Source organism: Theropithecus gelada, chromosome 4 (assembly GCF_003255815.1).
Source record: "Theropithecus gelada isolate Dixy chromosome 4, Tgel_1.0, whole genome shotgun sequence".
Taxonomy (NCBI): Eukaryota; Metazoa; Chordata; class Mammalia; order Primates; family Cercopithecidae; genus Theropithecus; species Theropithecus gelada.
This window is the reverse complement of record NC_037671.1, coordinates 33,661,783-33,671,785: the sequence shown is the minus strand read 5'-3', so window position 1 is coordinate 33,671,785 and position 10,003 is coordinate 33,661,783. Positions and strand designations below refer to the sequence as shown.

The following is a 10,003-nucleotide window of genomic DNA, read 5'->3' as shown; positions in this document are numbered from 1 at the left end:
GGTTTTGTTCCCTTTTATTGTTGAATGATATTGCCTTGCATGGATATAGTTTATCCATTTTCTTAATCCATTTACTAGTTGAAGGACATTTGGATTGTTTTCAGTTTGGGCCTACTATGGCTAATGCTGTTCTGAACTCTTAAACATGTATCTTCATGAGGACATACGTTTTTATGTCTCTTAGGTAGATTCCAAGGAGTGAAATTGCTGGGTCATATGGCAAACATATGTTAAACTTTTAAAGAAATTGCCAAATTTCCAGGTATTTCTAAAATCGTACACGCCCACCAGCAACACATAAGGGTTTAGAAAATCTGTTTGTCTTCAAACATAATTATAATGATGATGATAGTATTAGAAATAACCTCTGTCTTGTGAATTTTATATTTTCTCTTTATGTTTCAATTTTTATTCATCCAGGATCCAGTTGGTGAAAGAAATGACTTTGAAATACAACGTACCACACTGAAACTAAATCTTAACTCTTTCTGGTTCTAATTCTAGACTCTGTTTTACTGGCATATTTAACAAAAAATAAAGAATCAGTAACAAATTTTTTTTGTTTGTTTTTGTTTTATTTTTTGAGATGGAGTCTCTCTCTGTCACCCAGGCTGGGGTGCAGTGGCATGATCTTGGCTCACTACAAGCTCCAACTCCTGGGTTCACGCCATTCTCCCACCTCAGCTTCCGGAGTAGCTGGGACTATAGGTGCCTGCCACCATGCCTGGCTAATTTTGTTTTTTGTATTTTTAGTAGAGATGTGGTTTCACCGTGTTAGCCAGGATGGTCTTGATCTCCTGACCTCATGGTCCACCTGCCTCGGCCTCCCAAAGTGCTGGGATTACAGGCATGAGCCACCACACCCAGCCAACAAATGTATTTTTTGAAATAAATGTATAGAATGTTTTAGCACCTTATAGAGCTAGTCATTCCTATTTTACTTTTTCTCAAAAATTTCCCCGTAAAAACAACATGTCAGCATACAGAATTGAGTTCTCATATCAATCCTTTTTCCTTGCCTTTCTGTTTTATTCTAATTGAGTTCATGGCAGACATTTAATGCTCAATACATATGTATTAAAAAAGATCCAAAACGCTGAATGGAGGATGCCTATCAGGAATCTCTAGGCCTTCATGTTTAATTTAACTACAAATACTAACAACCTAAGAGTACCACAATCTATCATTTCCGTACCCTGAAATCAACCTCTCCTACTCTAGCCGTCATTTCTTTACTTTTAAAAATGTATGATTTTGCTCCTTTTCTCCCCATGTGCATCAGGCCCACTCTACAAAGGTTGAATCCTGGCCTGTCTGAGCCCGTGTGATCCCACAGTCATTCCAGTGAGAAAGTGGGTACTGGGAATACTCTGGAAACAGTGTAGTTGCTCCTTATAAGGGCACATAGGAAAAAGTGCTATCCTTTTCCTTTCTCTGAGAGCTGTTGTGAAAGAATAAGAAACCTAAAGCTGCTGCAGGGGTCCTTCTACCATCGCAGGAAAGCTGACGTGCTGTGTGTGACAGAGAGATGAGCTATGAAGTGCCAGGGTCGCTGGTGATGCCACTGGCCTGCTGAGTTGAGCAACCCTGGAGACGCCCAGCCTCATATCTATAACCTATGTGAGATCATGGGTCAAGGAAAAATAAAGCCCACTAGGTGGGATTTTCTGATATTTGCAGCAGAAGCATCTTCATTCAAATATTCATCCCGCATATTTTAGTTCCACACCACAAGTCTCATATAAAATGAGATAAATCATTTCCTCAACTTAGGGAACAAGGCCTGTTTGTTGCAACGCTGGGATCAAACAGAACAGACATAATTATTAACTTAATATATTCCTATAGGATTTATGTTCTTATAGGATTTATATGTACTTGTACTGATGTGTATGTACAAGTAACACATAACTAAAAATAAAATATGCATAAAATAAATATTGAATTTGATTGAAAACAAGTTGTCTCTGACAATAGAGAAATTATGCTCAAATGATTATTACTTTGAAATAGACTTTTGCATTGAGTATGTACTTTTTAGATTTGACATATTTGATACTCTCAGAACACAATGGAGAAAGCTCCATCTTCTAAATTTGTCTTTCTCTGAAATCTGTACAAGTCCTTTGGTAATACTATATTACTGAAGTCTCTGGAATGAAAAACCATATACTAATTTGCAGTAATAGACACACAATACGGTAGACAGGATTAAGAAAGAGCTCTGGGCTGGGCGCAGTGGCTCATGCCTGTAATCCCAGCACTTTGGGAGGCCAAGGTGGGTGGATCATGAGGTCAGGAGACCAAGACCATCCTGGCTAACACGGTGAAATCCCGTCTTTACTAAAAATCCAAAAAAAATTAGCCGGGCATGGTGGTGGGCGCCTGCAGTTCCAGCTACTCGAGAGGCTGAGGCAGAATGGTGTGAAGCTGGGAGGCAGAGCTTGCAGTGAGCCGAGATTGTGCCACTGCACTCTAGTCTGGGCAACAGAGTGAGACTCAGTATCAAAAAAAAAAAAAAAAAAAAACAGAAAAAAAAAGGAAAGAAAGAGTTCTGATGTACTTGCTAGCTGGTTTCTCATCTCATGTTGGCTAAGTTTCTTTCAGTTGTTACAGTCTCTTCTCAGTTTTTATGCATTGCTTTTGTAAACGTTAGGTTTACTTTTTTTAACTGACAAGTACAAATTTTATAGTGTATTTAGGTTGTAGAGTCAAAGTTTTGATACATGCCTATAGTGTGGAAAGTCTAAATCAAGCTATTAAACATATGCATTACCTCACATACTCATGACATATACATGAAAACCATTATTCTATTGGGAAATAATCTTCCCTTTTTCTTTTCTTTTTCTTCTTTGTCCTTGGAGCCAAATGGACCAGATGATTTTTTTCCACCTTCTTTATTATTATTATTATTATACATTAAGTTCTGGGCTACATGTGCAGAATGTGCAGGTTTGTTACATAGGTATACATGTGCCATGGTGATTTGCTGCACCCATCACCCAATAATCTACATTAGGTATTTCTACTAATGCAATCCCTCCCCTAGCCCCCCACCCACAGACAAGCTCCAGTGTGTGATGTTCCCCTCCCTGTGTCCATGTGTTCTCATTGTTCAGCTCCCAGTTATGAGTGAGAACATGCAGTGTGTGGTTTTCTGTCCTTGTGTTAGTTTGCTGAGAATGATGGTTTCCAGCTTCATCCACGTCCCTAAAAAGGACATGAACTCATCCTTTTTTTATGCTGCATAGTATTCCATGGTGTATATGTGCCACATTTTCCTTATCCAGTCTATTATTGATGGGCATTTGGGTTGGTTCCAAGCCTTTGCTATTGCGAATAGTGCCACAATAAGCATACGTGTGCATGTGTATTTATAGTAGAATGATTTATAATCCTTTGGGTATATACCCAATAATGGGACCGCTGGGTCTAATGGTATTTCTAGCTCTAGATCCTTGAGGAATCGCCACACTGTCTTCCACAATGGTTGAACTAATTTACATTCCCACTAACAGTATAAAAACTTTCCTATTTCTCTTCCTCTCTAGAATCTGTTGTTTCCTGACTTTTTAATGATCGCCATTCTAACTGGTGTGAGATGGTATCTCACTGTGGTTTTGATTTGCATTTCTCTAATGACCAGTGATGATGAGTTTTTTTCCATATGTTTGTTGGCTGCATAAATGTCTTCTTTTGAGGAGTGTCTGTTCATATCATTCACCCACTTTTTGATGAGGTTGTTTTTTTCTTGTAAATGTGTTTATTTGTAGATTCTGGATATTAGCCCTATGTCAAATGGACAGATTGCAAAAATTTTCTCCCATTCTGCAGGTTGCCTGTTCACTCTGATGATACTTTCTTTTGCTATTCAGAAGCTCTTTAGCTTCTACAGGGAGAAGAAAAACAAGTTGCTAAGTCTCCCTGAGCCAATACTACTGCAGAGCACTGGCCTTTTATTTTTTATTTATTCATTTTATTAGAGGGACTTTCACTCTTGTTGCCCAGGCTGGACTGCAATGTCGTGCTTACCACAACCTCTGCCTCCCGGCTTCAAACCATTCTCCTATCTCAGCCTCCAGACTAGCTGGAATTACAAGCATGCACCACCAAGCACAGCTCATTTTTTTGTGTTTTTAGTAGAGACGAGGTTTCTCCTTATCGATCAGGCTGGTCTCAAACTCCTGACTCAGGTGATCCACCCACCTCGACCTCCCAAAGTGGTAGGATTATAGGCGTAAGTGGAGGCGTAAGTCACTGCACCTGGCCGAGTACAGACCTTTTCTAAGTGGAGAGGAGGAGTTTTGGTGTAAATTGCCCGATCAGAAATTTGGAGCCAAAGTCTTTCCTATTATTTCTGTCTCATGCCTCATCACCTCTGCCATCATTCTAGGAAAGTGAATCTGTTTCTAAAAGAGAATGAAAAGGTATTACCTGTTGGCTGAATTCCATAGTGTCCTGGGGAAAATGGGAAAAGATATACACTTAAAAGATATGGAAGCAGGCCAGGTGTGGTGGCTCACGCCTGTAATCCCAGCACTTTGAGAGGCTGAGTCAGGTGGATCACGAAGTCAAGAGATTGAGACCATCCTGGCCAACATGGTGAAACCCCATCTCTATTAAAAATACAAAAACTAGCTGGGCGTGGTGGCAGGTGCCTGTAGTCCCTGCTACTCGGGAGGCTGAGGCAGGAGAATCACTTGAACCTGGGAGGAGGAGGTTGCAGTGTGCCGAGATTGCGCCACTGCACTCCAACCTGGAGATATGAGACTCCGTCTCAAAAAAAAAAAAAAAAAAAAAAGATATGGAAGCAAATCTGTCCTCCAACATAATATCCCAGCCCCAGATCTCCCACCTGAGATTTCTCTAACACCACAACCTACATGAACCGGGGCAGAGAGGAGAAGAAACTCACCACATGACCCATGAAGTGTGAAGTGTCTGTCACAGGATCCAGTGTAATTGCATTAGCTTTAGTGGCTCTGCCTTAATTTGCTCCAGAATCTCCAACCAAAGGATCCCTACTTGTTAGCCTTTTTTTTTTTTTAATCTTTGCAGGCCACAAGCTATTAAACTTTGACATAGTAACCATGCACTGATGATTTCTGGATTAGTGCGACACTGGAGGTCATCTGGGGAAAAAAAGGCTTTATCCAGGGCCACTCATATACTGAGAACTAACCTCAGCAAAGCCATATTTCCTTCTCCAGAAAAGTCTGTGGAGAGAGTCAGCTACCAAAGGCTCCTCACCTTTCTGATTCCTGAGGTAGATGAACAGCCCGGCCCCAAGGAAGAGCAGGCCCAGCACAAAGTCCCCGACTCCACTCAGCATCTTGCTCTGTGCAGATTCAGACCGTGCTCCTGAGAGAGGAAGCCAGGTTTAGTGATGTTTATCCCAAATGGAACCCTCTTTAACTGAGATCCTGAGATTCAGAGCTTTGAAAATGGGAAAAAAGACTGCCCTGCAAGAACTGAAATAACTATTCCTGGGGAAAAAAGGGGTTTTCAAATCACACTGAACAGTTACAAGGTTAGGCCTCAAACTCATTCAAATATTACAACCTGAGGTAAGGCATGACTTCAACATCTGATCAACAGAAATCCTGAGACTCAAAGAGGTTAAGTAGTTTGTCTAGAGTGACAGAGCTAGTAAAAGGCAGAGCTGGGATTGGACTCCCCTCATGCCAGGAAGGCCACTACACGTCTCTTCTCAGATCACAACAAACAACTCCAAGCAACAGCACAGAAATATAGTCTCAGACCCAGAGGCAGGGCCTGGAGCCCAGGGAGAGTGGGTGACCGTGACCTGTGCCGTCATGGGGAGGTTTAAAAGAGGGACAGCCTCTCCTGCCTGGCAGGCATGACTGCTTTCCCCGGGGTACAGGTGTTTTTAGAAATGATTACAGGGCTATCCCCAGTGATATGTGCTGATGGAGATGAGAACATGGAGCAAATGAAAATAGGATGTGGGAGAGGAGAAACCTGACACTCAGGGATTAGCAAAGTCCTCCACTTACCAGGTGAGAAATGTATGAAGTCAGAAAGCTGCTCACTCCATTCCACTGTGAGAGGGCTCGTCACGCTTAGAGTTCTCCACTTGGCAGGTGTAAACCTCTCCACTCTGAGGAACTGTTTCCAGCATCACCAGGGTCTGGAAGGTCCAGTCTCCATTCTGGATCAGGCCTGTGGACACCACGCCAGCCTTCTCTTCCTGGCCGTTCTGGAACCACCTGACTTCAATGCTGCCTGGGTAGAAACCACTCACAGAGCAGACCAGGAGGTTGTGGTGCTGCAGGGGCTGGGTCTTTTCAGGATACGCAGTCACCTTAGGTTGGACTAGGAGAAAAAATGGTAGAGGGAATGAATCAGGAAGACAGAGTAAGTCTCCTTGTTTGGCTGTTTGTCTGCTTCTCTGCAAACCCAGACTCTGACCTTGACCAGCCCTCAGCACAGCTGGCTACGTGGCCTCACAGTGTCATCAGCCTGGAATTTAATCTTGATAGTTAGCACCCATTAGATTTGAGAGATGCTGTGATAAATTATGTTTGTTTCTTCATAGCTTGAAACGGCATGCATTGTCATAGTGTTTACAAATCTTTGAAAGTACAGAGTGTCTTAATTAAAACTGATTTCTGAGCCAGGTTGCTGTTTTCACATCCAAGGTCTGCCTTTTACTCGTTGATCCTGGAAGAGTTTTTCAATTCTTCTGTGTCTCAACTTTCTCACCTATAATGGAGGATAATTATACTCATTTACCTCTTGAGATTACGTGAGGATTAATGCACATACAATATATAAAACAATGACTTAAGATAGCCCTCCTTTTATGAGGTCAGAAAGCTTCTCACTCCATTCCCCTGTCAGAGGGCTCATCACACTTGCGTGCTCCACTTGGCACCTACTTATCATCCTTGTACACCTTGAGAGAAGAATATGATTTAAAGCAATGTGGATAGATAAAGGGGCAGAGTAGGGCCCGGCGTGGTGGCTCACACCTGTAATCCCAGCACTTTGGGAGACGGAGGTGGGAGGAACACAAGGTCAGGCGATCAAGACCATCCTGGCTAACATGGTGAAATCCTGTCTCTACTAAAAATAAAAAAAATTAGCCAGGCGTGGTGGTGGGCGCCTGTAGTCCCAGCTACTTGGGAGGCTGAGGCAGGAGAATGGTGTGAACCCGGGAGGCAGAGCTTGCAGTGAGCCAAGATCGCACCACTGCACTCCAGCCTGGGTGACACAGTGACTCCGTCTCAGAAATAAATAAATAAATAAATAAGAGCATTTTACTTTGTACTCAGAATTGTACTAAGGGTTTTCTATACTTCATGTTTTTATTTAATTCTCATGTCAGCTCAGTAAAATAAACACCCTTTTCATGCTTACAGGTGGAGAGAATAAAACGATGGAGATAAAACAACTTGTGCAAAGATACAAAGCTAGTAAATGGTACACTATAGATTAAACCAAATTACATACCCCTCAGGCTCAGTCACTATATCATATTCCTTCATATTCCATTTCTGAGAATAATGTCCTTTGTATTAAAATTATTTATAACCCTCTAATTTATGGATGTGCACAGCAGTAAGACTACTTCTTTTAATGAACGGCAGCATTATACAATTTGAGGGAGATATTGTGTAGCAATTCTAGTTCCTCCAAAAGATTCCCCTCATCATCATTACCCTCCTCTGGAAATGACAAGATTTGCATTTTTCCTATGTGATGAGACCTGTAGCTCCTGAGAAGTTTCCTTTTTATTAAAGGTAACAGTGGCCTCAAAATTCCTAAATAGAAACTATTGCTCAGAATTATCATTTCATATTTCTCATCATAAAGTAGTAAATTTGACCATCTCAAAATAAAAGAAAAAAGTGTTTTATTTACTTTGGAAAAACACACCTCTATTAGTACAGAAAGTTCAAAATTTCTTGGGTAAAAGTGACTATTGTCCCTGAATTTGAGAATAGCTATGTCTGTATACCCCAATAATAATTCAATACTATTGGAAGTTGTCAGTTGCAACCAGAAGATCACATTTAATTTGGTCAACAGAAAATAACAATTTACTTAGAAACAATTTAGTCCCAGTACTCGGGAGGTGGGAGGATTGCTTGAACCTGGAAGGTCCACACTGTAGTGACCCAAGATCATGCCACTGCATTCCAGCCTGGGTGACGGAGATCCTGGCAAAAAAAAAAAAAAAAAAAAAAAGGCCGGACGTGGTGGCTCTCGCCTGTAATCCCAGCATTTTGGGAGGCCAGGGTAGGTGGATCACCTGAGGTCAGGTGTTCAAGACCAGCCTTGCCAACATAGCAAAACTCAGTAAAGTACAAAAATTAGCCAGACATGGTGGCAGGCGCCTGTAATCCCAGCTACTCTGGAGTCTGAGGCAGGAGAATCACTTGAACCCGGGAGGTGGAGGTTGCAGTGAGCGGAGATTGCGCCACTGCACTCCAGCCTGTGTGACAAGAGTGAGACTCTCTCAAAAAACAAAACTAAACTAAACAAAAAACAGAAAAGAAAAATAAAAGAAGAAATAAATTGTGAATAAAAGTAACTAATTGTGATGATGGTAATCTAGGAAACCCGGCTAAGGTTCACCTTAGTATTTTAGGATAAAAGGGTGGTGATGGCGGCAGTGACAAGCTGTCCAGAGTGTCCCACTACAGCGGGAAGTTGCAAGCAGTGGCGGCAGAAGTGGGACCCCTGTGCCCCATGTCTCCTGTGCCTTGTGTCCCTCAGGCAGCGCACTGTGCTGTCCCAACCCTTGAGCAGCCGGCGGGACCCACCCCCAGGCCCAGAGCCTCCACCACTCCTGTCTTGCTGCTTCACCCTGCAGCTGTGGGCAGCGCATGGAGCTGGGACCAAGCTTCAGAGGCCCAGAATGGGAAGTGGGAGTGGCCCTGCTTTGGGGACCTTGGCCACTGTCCCACCCTGTGAGGGTGCCCAGTTCCTACACCTCAGGAGGAGGCTCTGCCTGAGTCTGCCCAGGATTGTTTTCCGGGGGGTGGCCAGTGAGCCTGATACTCTCGATGGCCAGGCCCAGGTCGCAATCTGCTCCCCCAACTTGCCTCCCCCACCCCATCCAGGCAAGGGGGAGCCCTGGGTGAGAGGTGAAGCCGGCTGGGCTTCTGGGTAGGGTGGGGACTTGGAGAACTTTTCTGTGTCTAGCTAAAGGTTTGTAAATGCATCAATCAGCACTCTGTGGCTAAAGATTTGCAAACGCACCAAGACCCACTCTGTAAAAACAGACCAATCAGCAGGACGTGGGTGGTGCCAAATAAGGAAATAAAAGCTGGCCACCTGAGCTAGCAGCAGCAACCTGCTGGGGTTTCCTTCCCACACTGTGTAATCTTTGTTCTTTCATTCTTCACCATAGATCTTGAAGCTGTTCACTCTTTGGGTCTGCACTACTTTTATGAGCGGTAACACTCACCGCAAGGGTCTGCGACTTCATTCCTGAAGTCAGCAAGACCACGAACCCACCAGGAGGAATAAACAACCCCGGATGCGCCACCTTTAAGAGCTGTAGCACTCACTGTGAAGGTCTGTGGCTTCACTCCTGAAGTCAGTGAGACCACGAACCCACCGGAAGGAATAAGCTCTGAACACACCATCTTTAAGAACTGTAACACTCACCGTGAGGGTCTGTGGCTTCATTCTTGAAGTCAGTGAGACCAAAAACCCACCGGAAGGAACGAATTCTGGACACATGGGCACCCCTGAGTGCTAGGCGAAGAACTTGCAGACATCACTTTTGCACCAGATGCCAGCCTGGGCCGAGCGAGGGGAGCTGCCTACCCCAGGCTGCCAGAAGGTGTGTAACGGGCCACCTACCAGCTCCACTGACTGGGTGTGAGCACCGCCTTCCTCCCAGGAGGATCCAGGCCTCTGCATTCCAGGCTTTCAATGCCAAGAAGGGCCTCCTGTCCCTGCTTGGGGGATGTCTGCTTCCACTGCCTGACCTTTCCCAGCTCTCAGGCGCCCACTGTGATCT

General features: G+C 43.7%; 1 pseudogene; it reads right to left on the bottom strand.

Moving 5' to 3' along the window:
• Positions 1-1,278: 1,278 nt before the first annotated feature.
• LOC112622559 overlaps positions 1,279-10,003 on the bottom strand; it is a 55,076-nt pseudogene continuing 46,351 nt past the window's right edge.